Source organism: Podarcis tiliguerta (assembly GCF_965153285.1).
Source record: "Podarcis tiliguerta genome assembly, chromosome: 4".
NCBI lineage: Eukaryota > Metazoa > Chordata > Lepidosauria > Squamata > Lacertidae > Podarcis > Podarcis tiliguerta.
Window position 1 is genome coordinate 58505459 of NC_139537.1, and position 24729 is coordinate 58530187.

At 38.3% G+C, this 24729-nt stretch overlaps 1 protein-coding gene across 23 annotated transcripts in view; it reads left to right on the plus strand.

The window, feature by feature from the left end:
- Window positions 1-24729, plus strand: part of DMD (dystrophin) — a 984302-nt gene that overhangs the window by 543249 nt on the left and 416324 nt on the right. Inside the window, exon 1 of one of the 23 annotated variants that reach the window (XM_083438927.1) lies at window positions 10017-10109. The exons of the other annotated variants lie outside the window; for them this stretch is intronic. The gene's annotated coding sequence lies outside the window, so the exon portion shown is untranslated. Of the gene's footprint in view, window positions 1-10016; window positions 10110-24729 lie in introns of those variants that run through there. 23 annotated transcript variants of the gene reach the window in all.

The following is a 24729-nucleotide window of genomic DNA, read 5'->3' on the forward strand; positions in this document are numbered from 1 at the left end:
TCTGGCTGCTATGTTGATAAATGGTAGCCCATCCAAGACCAGATAGCAGACTCTCTCAACCCTAAGCAGAGAGTAGTAGCCCAGCTTCTCAGTTATGTCTGACAAGTTTCTCTAATGAGGTAGCATCATAGATTGACTGCATCGGGTGGGTCAGGGGATGATTGACATGGTCTATCAAGGTTCAACTGCAGGTACCCTGTTTATCTGTCAGCCAAGTTAAAGCATATGTATCTCATTTTCGGTGTGCAAGACAGGGCAGGATGGTAAATCACCCACTCTGCTGCTTAACTTTCTCCTTTCCAAAGCTGAGAAAAGTGTGTTCAAGCATACTACTAGGGGAATTAAAATACCCAATCCTTGTGCTCCTTCGTTCAGTGGAAAATATAAAATGAAGGGCTAGGGACCCCAGAATATTGTAAATGTCAGCAATGGTGGGTCGTGCTGGGAACCCAGCTTTTGCTCTATCCTGCACAGTGCTGATTTTGCAGATTTTTAAAAGTCTTGCAAAACCAGGTCATCTAGTCCTGCAGCCTTTCTGTATGAGATCTAATCAAAGCCACCTCTCCCTTGACTGCCAGAAATTTCTCTCTTTCCTACAGACTAGGCATGTACAACTACACAAGGATCTATGGTCAAATCCACACCATACATTTGAAGCACATTCAACCCACATTTAAAGCACATGACTTCTCCCAAAGAATAATGGGAACTGTATTTTCTCCCTCCTCGAGCTACAACTCCTGGCACTCCCCACAAATTTCAGTGCTATATATGTGTTTTTAATGTATGGTCTGGATATGACCCATTTCTAGCTTTTTCTGAAATGATTTAAACTGTCACATGCAAAGTGCAGATTCTGAGCTGTTGAGAATATGGCATGTGATATTTTTGTTGTGTTCCATGTGATCCAGCACTTTCCAAAACATTTTACACTTTTGCAATATGTAAAACTTTAATGCCTCCAGGGGTGTCTCAGGGATTCATTAGTTAATGTCTCTACAATGCTTTGAAAATGTTCTTTGGCGCATTAGACTTTAGTGTTATAGTTAATACATTTGCATCTGAAGTGTGTCACATTTTGGGCATTGATATGCTAATGTTCACGTTTGTTTCACCCTGAAAGTATTTAATAAATTTTTGATAAAGTTCTAATGAGGGTACAACTGGGTTCACTACATGCACAGATCGTAAAACCCCTCTGAGAAATGTTGCTAATCTTGCTGCTACTCTTATTATTTTCTTCCTTTCCTCCTTTATTCCTTCCCTCCCTCCCTCCCTTGGAAGTCCTCTGATGCTTTTCCTTAGCAGGAATTTCCATGTCTATGTTGGGGATACTTTTCATGAAAATCAGTGGCTGCTCTACTGTTCACAAGAGTATGGCTTGTAGAGCCAGTGCTGCAGCACTGTGTATTTGGCTGATTGGATGTGTTTGCATGGAGAGGATTAGAGCTGACTGTAAGAGTTCATTGGGCTAATTGGATTTAGCTGCGAGGAGACAGTTTGGGTGAATCCCATCAGAATTCCAGGTGTTGAGGAAGAACTAGGAAGTTAAAAGGCTAGTCCCAGAGTGAGTGAGTGGCTGAGAAATGATCTGAGTGGACAGCAATATTCTTTTTGTGAATAGCAGTTGGAAGAGAGGCGCTGACTTATAGCACAGTTTTGCTGATCGTTTAAACCAACCTTCTCCAACCTAGCTCCTCCAGATGTTTTGGAATATAACTCCTATCAGCTCCGCTAACCCAGAAATAGTACCTAGGGTTAAGAACTTTGCTTCAGGATGAGAACAGAAATTGCGCGGCAGCGGGAGGCCCCATTAGCTAAAGTGGTGCTTCAGGTTAAGAACAGTTCCAGGTTAAGAACGGACCTCCAGAACAGATTAAGTACTTAACCCGAGGTACCACTGTATTCAGATAGGGCCAGTGGTGGAGTATATGCCCGCGCTCTCGAGGGGGGGCAAGATGTGGAGGGTGCCCTCCCAGGTGTTGAATAGCTGCTCGGGTGCACAGAGCGGCATTCAAACTCTGTAGCCGGGGGTGGAGCGAGTGGCCGACGGCAGACATGCGGTGCGCCACCCACCCGCAATTGCCAAATGTTACCCGCCTCAGCGAAAACACCCAGGGTGCTCTGCCCCCACCGCACCCCCTTCCTCCCCCCTGGATAGGGCAACCATACAACATGCATGCAAAAAAGCAGACATTTGTGCTTTAAAAGATGTAAAAGAACCTGAGAAATGAAGAGTCATGTACCCTTCACACTTCCTGTAGTATGTCCTACTCCCCTCCACCAGTGGCCAAATTCACCATCTCACATTGGCTGGGGGCCAAATGTAATTAGAGTAGAGTAGATTTCTTCATATCCAAATTAAGCATTAAGAGCTGTACTCTCAGAGGTTGGTTAAGGATAACCATCAGTGGCCTAAATCTTCCTTGATCTCATAGTATACTCCTCCCAGTCTTCTACCCAGAGGTGCCAGGGCAATGGGGGTGGGGGGCAGGTGACGTCGTGTGTGACATCCCAGTGTCAGGAGGAGCCAGGGATGGAGGTAAACATGGCGGCAGTGAGGCTTTGAAGCTGCACCATGTTCAGCTCTGTGCTTGGCCTCCTCCGCCCCCTAATTTTTTTGAGACATAGGGGGGCTGGACCCCTCCCCAAAAATATTGAATTGGCACCCCTGCTTCCACCCAGCAGTCACATTCAAATCCCTGTCATCTATGTGCCAAGTATTATGACTGTGGATTTTTTTGTTTTGTTTTTTAAAGTTGTGGTTTCATTTTAGCCATTTGCCATAACCCTCTAGGTACATATGCAGCTGCAGGCACAAGTGTATGTTGGACAGATGGACTCAAATAATCTCTCTGGGTCTCTGCTACCAATCCTAACACACTTTCACACAGGCTTCATTATTTGCACTTCGAGTCGTTCAGCTAACATGACCAATGACCACTTCAGAAGCACTCTAGCTATGTTTTTAATCTACCAAATTAAGCATCAGTACTTTGTCTACTTTACATTTTGCCCATTCATTCATATGCCCATTTCTAATATTAGTGTCGTGTCTTCATAAAATTCATGGATTCATTTTCATAATTAAACTGTATTTTTATAGAAAAATAATCCTTTAGTATGAGATTAAGAGGAACTTGATTTTCTTTCTTAATTAACAATTTTGATGGTAGAATTTAGTACAGTGCAAAGAGATAAGATATATGTTGCAGTTTAAATATACCCTTTAAATATACCCATTGAAGTTGATCACATTATTACTATTGGAGTGAATTAATGAATGAATAAATCAGTAAAATAATACATAATCAAAATGAATGTTCAACATCGAAGACCAGTGTGATGAAATAAAAATCTAAATAGAATATGCATTTATTTGAAGTTGAATGATTTCACCCTTCTAAATAAGGCAAGTTCATTTCCACAGATTCTTTTTTAATCAGAAACTGATTTTCAGTGCTATACATTGTCTTTATATTAAACCTTATGTGATGCTCTATAGTTCCTTACATTGAATCAAAATTAATTTAGAACTATATGATGCATGGGATACTTGACTGATTTTTAAAAGTCTCTCTGAGTGTGTGTGTGCTTTCCCAGTTTATTGGCTGTGATCACCAGCACAGTTGCACAAAACTTGGCATAGAACATTTGTAGCAAAATAATACCACCAACAACATAAGAAAGTTTCATGGGTGCACTTAGGGTGGTCTACCTATCCTACTCCAATGGTTTGCATGTATTTGCATGAAAGAGGGGGCGTGGCAGAGCCAGGATAGCAGGCAACAATATTAAGTGTACTGATTCATTAATTCACCTCTCACCATGTTTAATAATTCCCCAAGATTATAAAAATTCTTATACCCCTCAAAATTCCTGGAGATATTTTACAATTAACAGGATATTCCTTTGACTCAAATTGCTTTAGCTGAAATGTGCTTAGAATTGCTTTAGATTTAGCTGATAAATCCCTGCCTGCATCAACCAGACCAGAGCTCACCCTTGCCACCTTGCTCTGCTACAACTACAAAGCATGTGCATTAGCCAGAAAAATTAATAGGAAGGTCCATAGGTAAAAACCCAAAGCAATAAACCCATTGAACATGTGTGTGCACGCACTCCCACACATACAAGCACAAGACAACGCCATCCTTCTTCCTGCCTATGTAACACACTGGCGTGGTTGGACAAAGCCATTGATGCTCACAAGACCATCAAATGTGAGAGGAAGGGGACAGGGGAAAGATAGTGAGTAGGAAGTACACTGAATAAAAGGCCAGCTTGGCAAATCCCCAGGCTATTATAAACCACAGTCTAGCAGTAGTGCAAATTCAAATGCAGGAGCAGCAGTCCTTTGCAAATGTCAAGAGCTCTAACGGAACCCCTTGCAAGAACTCAGAAAAATATAGTTAAATTTCTGTTGAATACCAAAACTATTTACTAACACTTTTTAATTATTGCTATTCCTCTGCGTTTCTCCCACACTTGCGCATGCTAACACTTCCTCCTCATTCAATAGTTGCAGGTGGAATGAGAAATTCCTACGCTGATTTCAAATAAACAATGCAGTGAATAAAGCAGTCATACAATTTCCCACCTTCCTACTGACCTGAGGAAAATAATCACCAGGTTAGCATCCAAATTGTAGCTGTCCACACTCCTACCCATCACTGCTGGGCTGTACTATATTTTTAGTCTAGAGAAACTTAGCGGAGCTCCATGGTGCTATATTTATTATCTCAGTTATTTAGCTTTTAACTCTATAAAGCCAGAAGAGAAAGAAAGAGAAGGCTGTAGTTACCATGATGCTTTGTTATGTTTCTCAAATAACAGACTATGTTCATGCCACCTTTCATACAAATCCCAAGGTGGTTTACAAAAGTAAGAACTCAGTTTAAGAAAACAATACATTAAAACAAGTTAAGTAAAAGTGCACCCCAAATAAATAGACTACAGTAACCATAATAGTTGGGTGATCTCTCGAGGTTGGAAATTGTGATCTGCAAAAGCTTGCATGAAATAATACATTTTCAGGAGTCCCAAAACACTCAGCGAACTTGGTGCTTTCCAGTTTCATATTCCTGCATTGCAGGGGGTTGGGCTAGATGATCCTCAGGGTCATTCCAACTCTATGATTCTATGATATCTTATTTCATATCAGCAGCTATAATATGGAAAAACAGATCTGTGTAGGAGATGTGTGAATGGCAAGCCTACCCACAAATGAAGCATGGGGCGCATAACTGCCCAGTTATTTTCTAGCTGAAATTTACTAAAAAAATAAATTGGTGATGGTGCCACAATCAAAACAGCCACCAGTCTAGAAATGCAGAACTATATATATGCAAAACTGTTAGAAGTAGAAAAGGGCAACACAAATCATAAGGGGGCAGGATCATATTTGCTATGAAAAAAGCTAAAGCCTTTGGAGGAAAGCTGACTGTGGGGGGGAAAGAGTTTTAAATGATGTATGATATGAATAAAGTGTTTAGATAGTTTTTATTCCCTTTATCACATTACAAGAACTGGAGATCATCCTATAAAATGTATCTGTAGTAGATTCAGGAAAGACTTAAGAAAGTATTTGTTTGCACATTGTATAATTGATTTTAAATTTATGGAGGATACGTCTTTCTTTAGCTATTACTTACAATGGCTATTTGGACCCTCCTGGTTCAGAGGCAACATGTTTCTGAATACCACTTGCTAGGTAGCAACAATATGAATTGGTTATTTCCTTCAATCCCTTCTTTTGGGCTTCCCATTTGTGCTGCAAAACACAATCCAATAGGATAAGAAATGATGCTTGACACAACTTCGATTTTACGTCTTCTGAGAATATGCAGTAGAAACTCCTTTGTCACAAAAGTCATAGATGAATCATTGAATTATGGCAAGTGGGGTAAAGGTCTGTTTATCTATTATGACTTTCATTCTGTAAGTACTTTACCCCAGTATATGTTGATGTGGTAACCAATGCCTTAAAGATCTGAACTGCAGGTTCTTGCTGTCATTTATATACTATATTCTCTTAGGTCTGTGCAGACTACATGATAATGAGTATATGTCTTAAATTTGTATCTTCCCTTCACCTAATTTAAGGTAGAGAAAATTATCTGTCTCTCACATAGATTTTAAATAATATAAAATGCAGCATGTGCCCCTGCAGAATATGGCATGCCTGTTAAGTATCACAATGAAGTAAATAATGTTCATGAAATTTTCTCAACAAAATTTGATAATTCTGAGGGGCTCTAGGCCCTAGTTTAGATTTATCTTACTTTGAAAATGAGCTTATGGAGAATTTCCTTTGCACATTCTGCTCTAAATAATAGTTTTGTAAGGATGAAAACTCATGTGTACCCCCAACACAGAGGACAGCGTTCTCTTCACTTGTCTTCTGTTTCTGCTAGCTTGAAAGTAAAAACATAGTGACTGAAAATGTGATACATGTTGTGTCACTTGAACTGGGAATTGGGCATTTCCTCTCCTGGGAACTGCACTATCTGAGGAGTCACTTCTTTGAAATGTCTCATCCACCTAAATGCCACAAAACTTAAAAGTTCAGAGAGGAAGTTTTGAAAGCTCCATTCCTGCAAAGTTCTTCCACCTGCCTCCAGAGCCCTGTACAACATTGCTCATGCTGTTTGGGAGACCCCCCCCCCCCCATTCAGGGAGGGGTTGCTTTTCTGGGGGTGCAGAGCCAGAAGAGAGGGAAAGAAAGAAAGATAGTTACTCTCTAAGTTCCCTTCTGCTACTGCAACTGTTTGCAATTATCATAAAGATTTGAGGTTGTATCAGAGTAGAAATGCAGACAATCCGTTTGTGTGTATATGTAACGGTAAAGAGTATTTTGCAGGGCAGAAAGCTTAGCATCAAGTACATGTAACTGTTCAAGAAGTGTAATAATTCTCAGCTTAGAAGTGTAACTGTCACTCTATTATTGAAATATATGATTGCCCAGTTTTTATAACTGTTGCCTAATGATTCCTGAAACATGTTGTTATATTGGATATTTGCACTTTTGTAACATTTATCAGATGATAAGATCCCCATGTTTTACAGGATCTTTTTAAAGTAAGATGAATACTCATAAAAGATGATGAACTGTCAGTTTTAAAGTCCATTCAGGAATAGCAGTGTAAGCCTGTGGCTATGGGCTTGGCAGTGTAATTCACTTCTGTCTCATAGCAGTTGTATAGCTAATTGTTTGGCATACAGTAATTATTATTTTCGAAAATGGACTTTACTGATAGTGTTGCTCCATTCCAAATTCGCCCATGACCAGTATGACACTTTAAGTCTTCTTAGGCTAGGTATGTATTCTGGATAGACCTACCCATTGTTTACCTTAAACCAACAGGCATCTTCATTTAGTTGGACAATTGTTATAGTTCTAAATGAGACTCATTTAGAAGCAGAAAGCTTCATGCTATTTTCACAGCAATATCAGTTGTCTCTTGGATATCATTTGGTGTGAAAAGCTACAGCTTTTGAAACCAGTAAGCCTTCCTTGTCTGAATGGCTTTCCAGGCTTCTCCCATAAACAGTAATGACTAGCTTTATCCACACGGGAAATGTTACCCTGGTTAAAATTAAAAACAACACCCTCAAAGGTAAAATTAACAGTACTTTTAAAACAGTGGTGGTAATGGCAACTGAAGTGTCCACTTACCTTTATCTTAATCAACTGGTCACTACATATGAAGGGGGCTATCTTTAGGTGTCCTCTTTTAAACAAGATGGCAATATTTCAGCAGTTACGACAAAGCAATATGCAATATATTGGGCATGGGGGTGGACTGCAAGTAGAAATATTAGGCCACCTATGCTGATTTTATTATATGATATCCAGTAAATTTAAATCACTGCAGTTTGCCTCTCCAAAGTTTCTTTGGGGACCTAAAATGTACACTTATCCAAAAGTGAGCTTACTAGACAGAGTTTTCTTTTCATTGAAGTAGGATTCATTACAAATTGGTCCCACAATTGCTGCTTGATGGTGCAATTGGACAACTTTTATACCTTTTTAGAAGTGATCTGTTGTATTCCATTTGTTGACACAAATGCCTCTCTTGAGCAAATGGTCAATAATAGCAGAGGCTATAATGTATTAATTTTACTTGTGGTATGTAATTGATTGTCTTTGCAGCTCTGTTAGCACATCTTCATAATGCTCTGAGATTATTATTTGTTTAATATTTAGACTTTTTTCTCTTTCTATGTTTGCGATATAGTTTCCATCGCATTATAGATATTTTCATTAGAATTCAATAAAAGAAGACAAGACAGAAAGACAGATGAAGCATTCAGGGATTCTAGCTAGTTTTCCAGGGCTTTTCACAGGAGTGTGTTTGAGTGCTGATAAGGCCTTGACTATATTAAATAAAGACAAAGCATGAGTAAAATTTATTGTTTTTCCTTTTCAGCCACTGGAGGACAATTCTTTGCATTTGTTAGCCAAAAAAAGTGCTCCAGATTTTATCTCTTCTGAGCATATTAAAGTTCACATTTGCAAGCTGTGCATCTTAGAATGTTCATTTATGAAAGCAAACAATGAAATGATTTGTATCTGGTTTTTACTCTAGTTGTTTATAGACTCTTTAGAGGCTTGTTCTTTCAGATTACAGCTGTTTGATGAGGTCAAATCTGAGCCAAAAGACGATATGGGTTAATTTAATAGGATAGAGCAGGCAATCAAATCCATATGAGAACTCTATAATTTAGCAGTTTTATGTTGCTCACACAGAAGGAAAGAGGAGCAACTTGCCTCTTTTGTGATACCTTTCGAGTTATGCTTTGGCCTCACAGGTCTACCTGTCTGTCCTTTGTTTTAATATCAAAAGTGGCTTTGTGTGCTGCTAGACAGTTGGGACATATCATATCTCTCCGACTTTTTTGGTGCCCTTCAGTTGCTATCTCAGGTACTCTTCTCTGACTCATAAACAAGGCATCCTACAGTTTATTTCTTCCCGTTTCTGTTGTGCCAACCCAATGGCATCAAACAAGCAGGCTAGATTGCATTCCATGCCAATGAAATTACTCTGCATATTGCTTTATGGAAGTATTTTTTTACTTTTAAATATCCACGTGCCAACTTTCATGGGAAAATTTAAACTAAACAGCAGCTTTAAATCAAAGTTATAGCTCCTTTCAGCTCAATATCCCAGCAATTGCATAAGCACTAATACTTAAGATGGGCAATTCCAACCTTTTTAGAGAGATTCATATGTGCATTCTGAACAGTATTACACTAGGGAACACTGGGGAATATTTAAAGCCATATGAATGCTAGTAGTAAGTACAGCATATTTACTGATACTCCACATTTACTGAAACTGCAGTTTCATACCCACTGTCTGTGTTCATGAAAATATTGCTTGCTGATTTTTGTAGCTGTTTCCCATAAGGTCACCATATCAACTATATGAAATACTGTGCCTCTGAGAAGTTAATTTTAATCAGGACGAAGCATTGGGCAGAGTTGATTAAAAATAAGAATATAAGATGATCCATTATTTATCTTTTTTACTGTTTTACAGCTGTGACACAAAAGCTTTTTTTTGGGGGGGGGGTAAAAATAGTTTAAAGAAAGAAAGAGCCACAACCAAATACAGAAAATACACAGAAGATTTAATAATTAGATAAGGGAGTTATGTTTCTCTCTCTCTCTCTCCCCCCCCCCATTTAAGCCATTAAGATTAAACAGGTAAAAAAAAATCCTAAATGAATATATATATATATATATATATATATAATCTTCACTATTCTAATCATCCAAATTGATTTGGAAAGCAGATGCAAGTTTTATTTCTTGGTTTTATAGCCCATTTTAATTATAAATGAAGGTTTTCTGCCTAAAAGCGGTGCTTCTGTGACACCATCGGTATTTGCAGTGGAATCCAATCCGCAATTCAGTGTAGCTTCAGTCCAGATCTTCCATGGAGCCTTTGCTACACACAAAGTTGGCTGATGTGCCATTCAGCATCCCAGCAGCTCTTTCTCTTCACACTAGCAATGGCAAAGCATTGTGCGGATGCACTGCCGGATGCTCTGAACTGAAATCATCCGTGGGAACTTAGCCGATATTATATACGTGATTCAAGGTAAGGGAGCAAAGGTGTGTGCGTGAGGGAGAATCTGCTGTTCAGAAGAATGGAGGTTTAATGCCATTCAGTCTGCATCTTAAGTCTCCTGTTCTGATGCAGGAGTCTCTAAGCAATAGGTGGGAGGGGATGCTTTTGTACTTGAAATCAGGAGAACCAGATTAAGTGTTTTCATTGTAATGAGCAGTGCAGCATTTACGACAAAATGATATGCTGATCAAACTCCAGCAGAAATCCATCCTTCCTTATTTATTTGCTCCCTAGATAAATCTAATTATATATTTTTTTAAAAGAAGTAAAGGCCAGCAGCCCCAAGCTGCAAGGTGCTTTGAGCATCTCTGGGTTTCTCTGCTTTTGAAGTCTCATTGTAGCCAATTTAGCCGAATTCTCTGGAGTGGGCATTTCATGCACACTTATCTCTGCTGGAGTCTCCTCGTTTTCTATATTCCATCAGGGAGAGTCAGATTCTAGCAATAACAGGCCATTTTACAATTTTGACTTCTTCTTTTTTTACTGAACTGCAAGATGCTATTTTGAGAGCATTCTTCTGAAGCATTTAGATGCATGCAACTACAGCTTGCAATTAACTTTTGTATTAGGGTTTATATGCAACATGTCTTTGTGAGATTTCATTCTGGATCTTCATTTTACTGTGAAGAATTGTCAACCTAGTTATTTAAAATCTGTGGTGTTATTGACTTCCCTCTTGATGCTAGAATCCATTTATATATCTGCCACTTAAGCTAAGCATTAATATATCATAATTCACCGTACTGCAGGAAGCAGAGACATTCAGAAATATGTAGCCTTCTGCTACATGTTTAAATTTTGAGGACTCTCAAGGATCAACAGGATAGCCTTGTCAGTAATTTGTCCTGCCCTCCCATTGCTAATGTTTCCTGTAGAATTGCCCTATTTTAGTATTCTGCATTATGTCAGAAGATGATTAATTCTCAAAATATTTACATACCATGAAGAAAAAGCAGTGCTATATATATTAATATATGTAGTTAATATATATTAACTTTTGAAAGTTTTCAAGGGATACAGGTTTGAGGACTACTTTAAGAAAGAGTAATTTAAACCCCACATCTTGCTATATAGGCATCAATTAATTTCCATACAATTTTCCTTTAAGGTCATTACTGGTGGAGTATATGTCTTGGTAAATATCTTCCTAAGGTTGTTTTTGAACAATATAACTTCGGTCGCTTTATGAGGGCTTCTGATTTCTCTCTTTTTGGTTAAAACAGAACTCATATGTCATAAGAGTTTTTCATTTTCTATAAGGCATGTCAGGTAACATGCTGTAGCATTTTTGGAATTTTTTTCACAGCAAGGCTAGACTAAAGAGAGACTGTATTTTTTAAGCTGTGCATTGTTTGTAGAATTGCAAATGGATAATTTCAGTGGCCCTTCGCTAGAGTTTTCTGCCACTGAAACAGTGTAGGACTCTTCAGAAAGATGGAGTGATGTAATTACCAGGTGCACATGTTCATTAATCCTTCCCAGCTAGGAAAAGCTTCACATTCTTCTCCTGTGGCCCATTTGTAAAACTATAAATATCTAAATTGTGTCAACCAAGAAGTCATACTCAGTGGTGCCTCTTTTTGTCCAATTTCTTGTTGCATTGGTTTTGTAAAGCAATTATCTGCATGTCTTTTTTCATTATCAGCATTGTACTTTTTCTTGTCCCAAACCACAAAAACTGTTAGATCAGTTACAGCCTATTTTAAATTACTTGTAGTATAATAACACCGGAACGATGAAACAGTATAGTCAAGTTGATGGAATACCTCTGATCTGTGGGTCATTAGCTATTACTTGTAGAAATTAACATGATTCCTAGATCATTTTGGAAGCTGTGGTATGAGATTTTGTCAAACTTTCTCTGTATAATAATAATAATTTTTAAAAACATCTAGAGGCACCGGATTTTTAAAATGCTGCAAAAATCCAGCATTGCCTTTTGGGTCCCACCTGAATGCCAAGAATAACTTCTTAATGCTTATTTTCTGCCTTTTTAATCATTGGCCCTTATCCCGTGAGTAGCCTCTTCTTTCCTAAAGTTGCCTAGGAAAATGATGTCATCTGACAAGCATTCAGTGCTTTAGTTAATTTTTTGTGCCAACCTTGTGCGGTGAGCTGATGGATTCTTCACATCTAATATGTATTCTTTCACTTCATGTAATTTGCCTTGTTTTCTTTGTGGATCTCGGTACATATACTGCTACTAATACTAATTGAAACTTGAGTCAAATGCTCAGTTTTTACTGTGAAGTAAAGAAAAAATCCTTCAAAGCTCAGAAACTGAAATTCACCTTGGAAAGCTGGAAGTAAGAACTGTGTGCCCATTAGGTTTACAGTCAGGAAGATAAAAGAGCTTACAGAAGGAGAAATTGTTCACAATTGGCAGTAATTTCAAACTATCTTAGCAACATTGGAGCAGCTGGAGGCCACTATTCTGTTTTCTGTATTTAGTGGTTTTGTGTGTGAGGAGTCAACCAAAATACCTGGTGACAATGTCAAATGAGCTGGAGACAATAGTTATACACTGTGGCACATGGGGCCAGTTTGAATGTATCTCCACACAATGGTTTATTGTGACCCCAGAGATGTATTTATACCTGGAATTCATATGAACTAGGATCTGAATAGAATCAAGCTCTGCAGTAATTGGCCCATTTTTGTGCCAATAGTTTCAGCAGTTGATGAGGCACATTTTTTATGTTGTGAATCACCCTGTGATCTTTGGCTGAAGGGCAGTATAGAAATTCAATAAATAATAATAAATATTATTTCAGCTGCTACACACTCATAGTTACCTCAGTAAAAACTGGCTGTACCATTGGAGAGTCCATACAAACACTGCATTGTGTGTAGGGCAAAATTGACTGAATAAACCATTGTGGGGTGGGGAGTACTGAAAACTAAGGTCTGTTTCAAGAGACAAGGTTTGAGTTGCAATTCTCAGTATTTTCGTAAAATATATTGAAATAAATAGATTTTGTGTAGTAGAATTGCTTGATCATTTACATTTGAAGATATCGGACTATTTTAAAATCTTAAAAATAGCTTTGATAATTGTAAACAGTCTGTCTACTGTTTATCCTAGAAAATGAGTGGGTTGTTGTTGTTTTTGTGTATTAACAATATTCTTTTATTTATTTTATACATCCTGTTGGTCCTTCAAAGCATTCAGAGTATATTTTACCCAAAACAAACCTATGTTGTAGCTTTAGGCTGAGACAGTGATTTGCTTCAAACATAACAGCAAACTAAGCTTTGTTCCTATTGGAAATAAATTCTGTAATGATAAGTTCCTATTGGCTCCCACTTTTCATACACTTTCTGCTTCAGTAAATTACTTCTGGGTTTATCAGGTTGCTATTACTGCCAAGCTGGCCAAGTCTGGTTTTCACTTGCCTTCTGAACTAGGATCGCAAATTTGTTTCAAATTTTGGCTTGCAGCTCTGCTGGAAAAGATTGTGGAAACAATATTTTGCTAGTTCAAAGTAACAGGAAATGCTGTTTTGATCAAACCAGGAAGTAACCAACTGGTGTGTGAAAGGATGGGGGTGGGAGGGAGGAGTAAGCCCAGAGTCTTCCTATATCACAAAACTATGGTTTAGCATTATATTTGTATTGACTCATTCTGTAAGAGTTCTGAGGTCAACAGTAAGTTTCATAGCTGACGAGAATTTATATATTCATTTAATCCACTGTACCACAGTGATCACTAGTGACTCTCTTCTAGAAGTCAGAAAGCTCAATGAGCAATTTTCAATGAGCATTCATATTCACTTTATGTATGGGAACTATTTCCCATATTGTGGTTATAATACATGTTTAAATGGGCAAGAATGAAGCATTGGATATACTGCAGAAATTGTCTGACTGGATTGTGTAAATTCAGTGATATAAGTTGTCTTTATTCCTTCAAGGGATTTCTGTTTAGGAAAAGGACGAACTATAACTTAGGGTGTTTTTTTCATTCTGAAGTACAGTGTTTAAAGGACAGAACAAACATTGAATAATCAAGCCTTACAAACAATCCTCTTAGAAGCACATTATATTTTCCCTTCATGGGTCTAAGGAGAACTAGGTACACCAGTGTGTAAAAATATGAACTTCTCTAGTTTACAACATATACCATGTGTTGGGTGCCCACAGGATGAAATGATTTCTTAATTTACATAGGGCAAAATACACACTTGTGTAACTTTCATATGATAGTGTGCCACTTCTTTTCTCCATTCCAGTGCAGGGAAATGTCTTTAATGAAATGTTATGTAAAACTAATTTTAGAATCAGATACAGTGTATGTATCTGCAATGTTAGTCTACAGGAAGCAGAAATAACCAATTTGCAATGTATGGACAAAAGTTCTACTTCTCTGAATACCTCTATTTTAGTAATTACACATAGGACTGCAATTTTATAGCTCTCACAAAGTGCAATACCTTCCTTCCTTCCATCATAGTGGTGGGAACAGGACTTCTGAATATAAGTCAGCTTTTGATTCCAATTTCTTTTAATCAAGAACAATATTTTTTATCATGTTAGCATCCTTAACATGACAAATATTTATAGCTATCTTTGTTTTTAAATAAATGAGGTTGTTTTGGCAAGCTTGGTGAACCTGTTTTGGCAAGAGTTCCCTCAGGTGTTTACTAGACATAGTTCATCAATTGCATTTTAGGTAAGAATGCCAAGTTATGATAAACCAGCTTCAGAAACTATAGCTTAGGACCTTATTTCCTTGCTAAATGAGCTGTCCAATAAACCGGGCCAAGTTTGCTGGACAACAAATTACTGTTTAGAAATTCAGGTTTGTTTATTTTACCATTCCATCTCTCACTACTATTTACAGGTAGTTGTGGAGGCTATAATTCATAAAATAATAATAATATTGGTGTCCTGCACTTTAGCCACTTAGGGGAATTCACACAGCCATATAATCTCATTATAAGGAACACATATTGTTAGCTTGATTGAAATGTTTATAATGTATAAGTGAATACAGGGGGCTTTGTCAATAGCTGCAAGCAATACCAATTAATGAAGATAAAAACTTCCATGTTGTGTTTGTAAGTCATAAAATTGTTACATCAATTGTTTTCGTAATTCAGATATTAAATCCTTCACAATTAAATACAACTAGTTTCGCTGACAATATTATGTGATTTGTGGATCGCATTGAAAAACGTTTACATAAATGTTTTAATATATTTGATACATTTCCATTCTTAACATTCTACCTATAGAAATGTATGGATTATCTATTTTTGACAGTTGGTTTCTCATGGTATCTCAAATCATCATCAAATAACTGATGATGGCCAATTATGCTCTGTTGTGCAAGACAATATTGTGAAGGTGGTTGACACCAAAAGATTTTCAGTGCCCTTTTGTCATTAACTCTAGGGTAGTGTGGACTGATTTTTGCTGTCTCACAAACAAAACCTTCTATAATTTTACATCAAAATCTTGTTTCTTTCTGGTAGTAATAAATGCAAGATAAACAAAGATAGATTTTAAGCCACTGGGGTTTTTTTTTTTTTTAAAGACATGGCACTTTTTCTGCTCACCTCCCTAATTATTAAGATTTCAAACTTAATCAGCAAAATATACATATTTCATAGAGTTCAATTCTTTTTGGGGTTGAAAGAAGGATGAAACAAATTCACTTATGGTCAATTTGTTCTGCTCTTAATCTTCTTTCTTTTTCTTTCATAGCACTACATTTTTGTTCTCTTTGTAGTTAAATTAGACAAGTGCAAACAAAATTCTTGATAGCAGAACTAAGGAATTAATTCTAGCTCTGCAAGATGAACTGTGTAAGATAAGAGTGTTAACCAGCCTCTTGCTCTGTGGCTTTGGCCGCTGGCACTCATTGGGTACACATCTTTTCGGTCTTGGTTCATCAGAAGCAAACTACTAAGACAATTCTGCTAGCCTCAGCATACCTTTAATGAAGATTAATGGGAGCCAAACCAAAGCATAGCTAGCTGTGTCCACCCTTGACTAATTGCTTACTTCACTGCTTTTTTAAAGAGAAAAGTTCATTTGATATAAGTATTATGCATATACAGTGGTACCTCGGGTTAAGTACTTAATTCGTTCTGGAGGTCCGTTCTTAACCTGAAGCACCACTTTTGCTAATGGGGCCTCCTGCTGCCGCTACGCTGCCGGAGCACAATTTCTGTTCTCATCCTGAAGCAAAGTTCTCAACCTGAGGTAATATTTCTGGGTTAGCGGAGTCTGTTACCTGAAGCTTATATAACCCGAGGTACCACTGTATATATAATATTATAACTGATAATATTATAATTGATTTGTCATTTCATGCTGGTGGAAATGCTCGTGTCCCATATTTATTTATTTATTTTATATTTCTCTTGCATGTTTTTCTTGTTATCTTTAAAGTGGCTAACAGCAAGTGCATGTTAGTCAACGCACATTGATTTGTTCTGTGGATTTTATTGTATTTGTCTTTATTGTGGGAAATGCCCACATGTGTCCAGGTTACAGCTCACGATTTATTGGTATATGTATGAGTATTTTTTCTTACTTCAGATTTTCTAGGATGTGGTGTGTTGCTGGGGTTCATTCACAAGTTAACTATGTCAGGCAGGAACTCGAAGAAACTCAATTTCTGTAGATTTAAACACTAAAGAAACACAACTTGTGATGCTTAGTGGGGTGTGTAGATGGTACTGCCTATGTTGCCCAGTATTGCCCCTTTTTGTCAGACACATCAGGGCATCATGTATATGCTCTGGTGGGGCGCAGGGCCAGCTGGTGGGGAAGATCTACCTAGATCTACCCACATTTCTTGACTTATTCACAGGTGTAAGCAGATAGTATGTGGGTCCTGTTCAGGTGTGTGATGACTGTCCATAAGTCATAGGCAGAGCCTGCTCCCCCACTCATGTTAATTGAATGCGCAGAGAAGTGATATTTATTTATTTGTTTATTAAATTTCACCTCATCCGAGTGATAGCATAATGTCGGGGGGTGGGGGGTGGGGAGGCTATGGAGAGAAAGAAGAAAGGGAACCAAGACAAGATAGCTTAAATAAGTATCCTGGATATAGCCAATCAAAATAATTAATCACAACTTATCACTTGTTATTGTTTCAGAGTGTGGCATATTGGATCACTTGAACTAGGCTTTTGCTTTAATAATAGAACCTCTGAGAATTTATTTCTGAACACAAAAGTATGACAATCATTGCAGAATACTCTTTGCTTGTTATTTTGCTGTTGGACATATAATGGTTCAACATATTGTCTACTCAGACTTCTAGCAGCTTTCTGAAGCCTTCAGCTGAGGTCTTTCTTAAACTAAGATTTTTTGAGCTGGCTATGCCAAGGACTAAGCGATAATCTGCAACAACTGAATATATTTCCGCTATTCCTTTCCATTATTGTTTTCTGTGTTTACTTTGCCTAGCATTCAGTTTTATCTGCATACAGTTAATTTTGATAATCTTGAAATAGATTTCATGTTTGTAGCATGTTACATTTGCCACAGTTTTCAGTTTGTCTCCATTCCCCCCAAAAAGGTTGCTGATACACATCAGTTATATCACAGTGCAAAAAAAGCAGAGAGTTCCTTTTTGACCTGTGATTAAATAAATGCACTAGGCTTAATTCCTCGTAGAAGGTTTTACCAACCCCAATTTCCCTTTGTGGTCCACTGTCCAAAAAAAGGACACAACTGAACTAAAGCCAGGAAGTTTTAAGTATTGTTACAGATTTAAGGGGGGGGTCCCCCCTGAACCTTAGCAATTAATAAATTCCAGGGTTTTGATTAATTGGGATGTGGATTAAAGTGCAGAACTGTGCCAAACAGAATTCAGGGAATTACTGGACTGGCTTATGCAAACCAGCCTGGCTGGCTGGGTGAAGAGCAAACCAGTTAACATGACAAAAAGTGTTGATGGGCCACTGAGGAAGTGAGGTGAAGAGCAAACCTGTTAACATGACAAAAAGTGTTGATGGGCCACTGAGGAAGTGAGATGTTACCAAGATGATGGGGGGGGGGTGTTTGAGGGGAGAAGGTCTTGGGGAGAAAGAAGCAAAGGAAGGGCTGAGATCTATCTTTTGGCTAGGCTGGCTACAGGCAGTCTGCTCTGCTGCCTCTTGAAATGACCATGCAGTAAGATCTGGATTCCATCCATGCAGAATGAAGGTGTAAATAGGTGAATAAGCCATATTTATTAAATCCATGACAGTTTCTGCCACATCTTCAATTCTCCCAAGGAGCACAGATCCTGTGTGAGGTCTTGGGACCCCATGGACTCTTGCCATCGCTTGGCAGAGACAGGGGCAGGCACCCAACTTTCGCAACAGTATCATTGACTGATATGTGAAAGATTTAAGTTCATTTTTCTACCCTACCAAAAAAACCCACAGTCAAGTACCTGTAGCCTTGAAACGCCCTAAAATAGTTCTTTTGAAAAAGCTCATGGCAGAGGATAAGTGAAAATCCTTCTTTTTCCTACTGTGGCTCCCCAGGTTACTTGGATTAAAGCTTCCTCTTTTCATTAGGAGTACATTTCTGCTTTTATTGCTCACAGACAATATTTTGCATGCTAGATAATTGTGAAGAAAATGTAATCATGGGAAATATTATATGCCCCATCCTCTTCTTTACATATATATTCAGACTAACATGGAGCAACCTCAATCCATGCATACCTAGAGTGGAATAACAGCTGCTTCCCCTTTACAATTATAACAAAGAATCTATTAATCCTTTCTTTATTTTTTACTAGAAAAGGTAACAATGAAAAAAAAGAAAGATTCTGAAGGACTAGGGCAGAGGTCTGTGCAAAGTACCAGCCTCTATTATGCATTTCATTAGGGAAATGTATACGTCAGCCTGAGTGAATTAGTATATCCTTGTACTAGTGGAGAAGAAATGCTGTATAGGGGGATAACAACTGTTGCAGGTCTTTATCTAAAGCTTAGGAGCTGTTCTGATTGCAAGCCTAAGAACAGGAAAGGAGAATGACAGCTTAATGACACAACACATACTTTACATTCAGGATATATTTGTGAATCCCACTCCTACCAAATCTGAATTTCTTACAGGATTTGGGTTTCCAAATTTCATGATCTTATTTCTGGAATGATGCCAATGCATTAGCAATTCACCATTATTTTATTCTTCCTTTTTAAAGATTTCATGAAGAATGCCACTATTTTCAGTTTATGCCTTTTTTCTTAGATGTTACTGATGCACATTAGTGCATATGTACTTTCAGCTTGCCCCCCTTTGCATTCTGTTCTGGGGGCTTTCCCAACCCACCCGAGTCATTTTCCAAGGGCGCAAATGTATTGGCAGAGGCTAGCAGGAATCCCGCCTTCTATACCTGTTTCTTGTTCTAGTTCCAGCTGTACCCTGTTCAGCATCTTTCAACCAATCACACAGAGTTTTGGAACACTTTTTAATAAATGATACACAGGGAGGATAATGATCCAAGAATCCTAACAGATAACAGACATGAGCAATTTTAGATAACATGAAAGGGTCCAGAGGACATATTGAAGGAAAGGATTTCTTTTTGCTGCGTGGTTTAAATGTACGTTAAACTAAAGGTTGTAGTTTTGTTTTAAGGTTTCTGGTGACCTGAGCAAAGTACTGCAGTTTGTATCCTGACACAATTATAGCCCAGCAGGGAGATATTATTACATTTTCTTTTACGTTTTATTCTTCAGTGCTGGTAAATATGTTCTCATGCTCTTGGTAAAACAGCAAATTGTTCTTCTATTGTGTTATATGTGTGCTAATGAGAAGAGTCATCAGAAGATTTTCTGTTGTTGAAAAATGGAAACAAGGAAACAATGTATCAAAGAGTCACGCCAACCAAATTTAAATGCAGCCTTATTTACTAAATGTCCTCATGCACTGCTGTTTTATTGCATTAGAAATACAGTATCACTAGCAAGGAAGGAAGCGGATAAGTGTTTTATTAATATCAGAGAAAGGACATTTATTTTGGGGAGATGCATCAACAGTACTATTTTATTTGTAAGGTGGCTTACAGCTGAGGAATTGTTTCCCCTATCAGGCTGTTTAGGGTAAGAGCTTGAAAAATCTAAAATACACATTTTGTGCAGATAGTAGCAAAAGGTGAGTAATCAATGGTGCTGAAAAACTGTGTCTATTCCTTCATCAAATACCTTAAGAAGTGATTCCTGAAAGTAAATTATAGGCTTTCAGGGGTTTATGTTGCCTCATTAGATTGATATTCCAGTCAAATACATGATATCACTGTGTCTCCGAAGAATACCATAAAAGGCTGCCTTTGATGGAATCCTGTTTTGTCCCTTAGCACCATCATATTTTAACATCATTTATTTACAATACCCCTTGCAGGAATTCACAGAGCAGTTCAATATTGCTAGTAGCAAATTGCTGAACTTGAAACACCTCTATATTCCAGCTACACTAAGAACTAGCTAATTTGATGTCAAGGATGTTCAGTTGTTAGTGAATTTAACATCAGTTAGTGGGCATTTTGAGTAACATTACAGTGAGGTAGTTCTGCTTGTGAAAACGATGCCATCACCATTCATAACTTTGTGTCTATGTGGCTTGTATATGGCTTATGAACCGCCTCATACCAAGTAAAATCATTGGTCCATTTATCCCAGTTACAGCCTGTTACTGTTGGCAGTCACAGCTTTGGGGCTTTCAAAGTTCATATTTCATTTTGAGTTTGGTCTTTCTGATCCTGCAACTTTGCCCGCATCCTTTTAATAAATTGATGTGCTATTTGTGAGTCATTTATTTTAATTTCAAGTGTCTGGGGAGGAAAAGAATGGGTATGAAGAAGGCAAACTGTGTTTAATAAGCATCTATATTATATAGAGAAAGTGCATGTGAAACATTCTGAAACACCTTGCATCTGCCTCCCAAAATATGTTTCTTTCTCTGTCTCTTGTTTGGTTATACTTGCTTCTCTTATCCATCCTTCAGTTGACTATGTGTTCACTCAGCTACTGTCTGTATTTTTTCACTGGATCCAACTGACTGGTCCCATGTTCCCAAAGGAGCTTTAGACTTGTGTTTCTCAAACAACCATCCCTCATGGTTCAAAGCCAACCTCTCTTGAAAACGAGGAAAGTTTGAAAAGTATTTTCTGATCTGGGAATCTGCTGCTTTTCAGGAAAAAGTAAAAAAATTCCAGACCCCTTACAAAAAGTGCTAGTTCTGACCTATAAAGCCTTAAATGGCTCAGAACCACATCTCCCCTAGGAACCAACCTGTACCTGTGATCATCCTCTGAGGTCTTTCTTCATGTGCCTCCTTCACGAGGTCTAGAGGGTTAGGGCCTTTTCTGCTCCCTCTTTGTGGAATGGTCTGCCCCAGGAGTCTCACCTGCCACCTTTCTTACATATCTGTAGGCACCAGGCAAAAAACATTCCACTTCTTTCAGGCCTTTGGCTAATTAAACAATCTGTGGTCTTTTAGACTGTGTGTGGGGATTATTGTTTTTGTTTGTTACTATGCTATATATTTTTGTGTTTTTATATGGTAAAACACCTGGCAATCTGGAAGTTATGAATGGTGATGCCATCACCATTCATAACTTCCTCTTACAACAGCAGGGATTTCCAGTGTGGTGTAGTGGTTAAGAGTGGTAGACTCCTCCGCTCCTCCACATGCAGCTGCTGGGTGACCTTGGGCTAGTCACACTTCTCTGAAGTGTCTCAGCCCCACTCACCTCGCACACACACACATATATATATTAATAATAACAACTACTGACATGCTGTTTTTTAATATGGGATATGGTAAAGATTGGAACTCTTGAGTTAACTTTTTATTTTTTTGCCATGGAATATGTTGTGTGATTTGTGCTGTACTTCGTCCCTGTGGTTTTGTATTGATTTTTCTTTTCTTTTTCTATGTGTAATGCTGTTTATTTTGCATATTTTCAACTTGCTGTACCCAAGTAGGGGGCCATGTCTAAAATACGAATTGCCAACTATTGCAGGTTTAGATCAAAGGTTATCCAATCTGGTGTTGTTGAACTGCAATTCCATTTGGCTCCAGCCAGCATGACCAATTGTCTGGGATAATTAGAGCTGTTGTGCAACAAGAACAGGCACAGATTATTGGTTGTTCCGTTTTAGGTAGCACTCCCTTCTGGGAGAGTAGCAAAGCTCAGGTACAGCATAGCTGGGCCCTGATTCCAGGAGAGCTGAATCCATGTAGGGTACAGTGAGCAGAGTTAAATCAGGCTGCAATGTGAATGATCAAACATAATGGAAAGTTGTGACTTAGATAGGCAGAGTAGTGGTTAGCATCATAGATAGCTCCAAGTGGGGCTGGAAGCCAGACAAACTAAACTTGATTGCTGCTCAGATAGCTTTCAAATTCTGCCTGGGCCTTAAATATGGTTTTAGCTTCTTTCAAACTGTTGACTCCACTCCCACATTAAACAGGGCTACCACCCTTAAAGGAGCCCTGCTTGCTTTAGGACACTTTTACAGCAATGAGGCAGAGATAACTGTGGTGTGGCTTGCGAACTGAAGTCTAAGTAGGCTAGTGCTACTTCAGACCAAAAGGAGAGTTAGAACAATTTTGCAGCAAAAGGACTAGGCATGTACATGTTGGCAGGAATGTTACAAAAGCCATCCATCCGTTCCCCGAATCATTTCCTCAGCCTCTAGCACTTCCAGCCTACAAGTGACACTTCAGATGTGCTGAAAATGTTTCCCATTTATCCGTTTTTACCATTATCTGTCAAGGAATGAGAAAATAAATTGTATTCAGAAAGTATGAAAGGGATAAGAAAAGGTTGGTGAAATTTCCAAGGGTGGGGTGCAGTAGTGGTTTGGTTTTTTTAGTGCTCAACATATCTTCAGCATGGCTAAAGGGTTTTTGTGAGCGTTCATTATTTCATTCTCGCTGGTGAGCTGCCCACTTCAGCTTCATCAGGTTCCTACACTTTAATCAAAAGCTTGGGGGGGGGGGGAGGGGAGTCAAAATTTGGCAACTTCCTCCTATAGGTTGTTTTTTTTTCCACATCAGGAAGTGTAGTCAGCTGGTGAGGCTGGAGGAAAAAAATAATAGAAAGGAGAACATACGCAACCACCTCATCAAAATTATTAATAAATTCTAAAGTGCCCAGAGGATGAAGCAGGAAAAAAATGGAAGCCACTTTTGCAGAAGAAGAAAATTTCCAAGAAATTGGAGGACAAAATTTGGCCCAGCACGAGTAGGGGCACAAGAAAAAAGATGGAAAAGGCAAAATACAGTACAGCAATGATTTAATGACAATGTTGTATAGTTGCCCTGTAAAAAAATGAGTAAACAGGTTAGGTTTATTTCACAATAAACACCTATGGTTGAAGTAACAACCTAGGAAACAATCCAAACGAGTCACATTATAAACTACAAATGTCAGAGGATTTTTACTTTTAAAAATCTTCTGGCTTCCAGAGCCACTACAATGTTGGCAAAATCAATTTGTGGTGTAACTTGTTAGAGGGATAACTTCATGAAATATGAGAAAGGCCTGCTGCCCTTGGACACATCTAAAGAAATTCTGTGGAACATGGCCAGAATGCCCAGTAACCAAATAATGTTTTTCTAATAGATGTATTATTGAGTAGGTGTAATTATATCATTTCAAAAGCAACAAAACTTGTCAGTAAAATAGTTTCTCCCTGCCCCCCTATAACTAATTTGGAAGCATGGGACACAAACCAGTCAAGTCTTTCTAAGGAGAAGGTGCTGACACCAAGTGTATTCCTCTTTTCAGTTCACTCTCCCGCTTTAGAGAACAGCTGGCTCCAAACAAGGGGGAAATTATTTCCACAAGGAAATGTGGAAATTATCAATCAGCATCCAATTTTCCATAGGGTCCATCTGAAGCTTCATAAGTTAGCCTTGTATTATAGATCCTATGTGTAAGGGTGTTAAAATGAGATACCACCCCAGCTTATAAAACAAGTAAAGAGCTTTACTAAAAGAAGAAGAAGAGTTTGGATTTTACATTCTCCTTTCCCTTCCTCCCCCACAACAAACACTCTGTGAGGTGAGTGGGGCTGAGACACTTCAGAGAAGTGTGACTAGCCCAAGGTCACCCAGCAGCTGCATGTGGAGGAGCGGAGGAGTCTACCACTCTTAACCACTACACCACACTGGAAATCCCTGCTGTTGTAAGAGGAAGTTACAGAAAACCAGTATATCGCCTTTGAAGAAAACAAAGTACGTTCAACACCATTCACTTTTCCTGGCCTAAACAGTCCCTCAACCCTCTCAGAAGAAACTTACTCTAGAGTAGCAGCACAGCAGGGAAGGATCCTTCACATACTTTGTGTCTTTGTCATCTCGGCCAAACAGGTGCCAGATTTCAAACTACAAATTGGAATCCTGAAAATCGTTAGTGACTCTACTGTGATTTGTTTATTTTTGGTTCTTTGCAGGATTTCATATTATTATCAAGGGTACCTGAAATAAAAATGTATTTTTTTAATGCTAGAAAAAATTGGTAAAGACGGTGGTACCTCTGGTTATGTACTTAATTTGTTCCGGAGGTCTGTTCTTAACCTGAAGCACCACTTTAGCTAATGAGGCCTCCTGCTGCTGC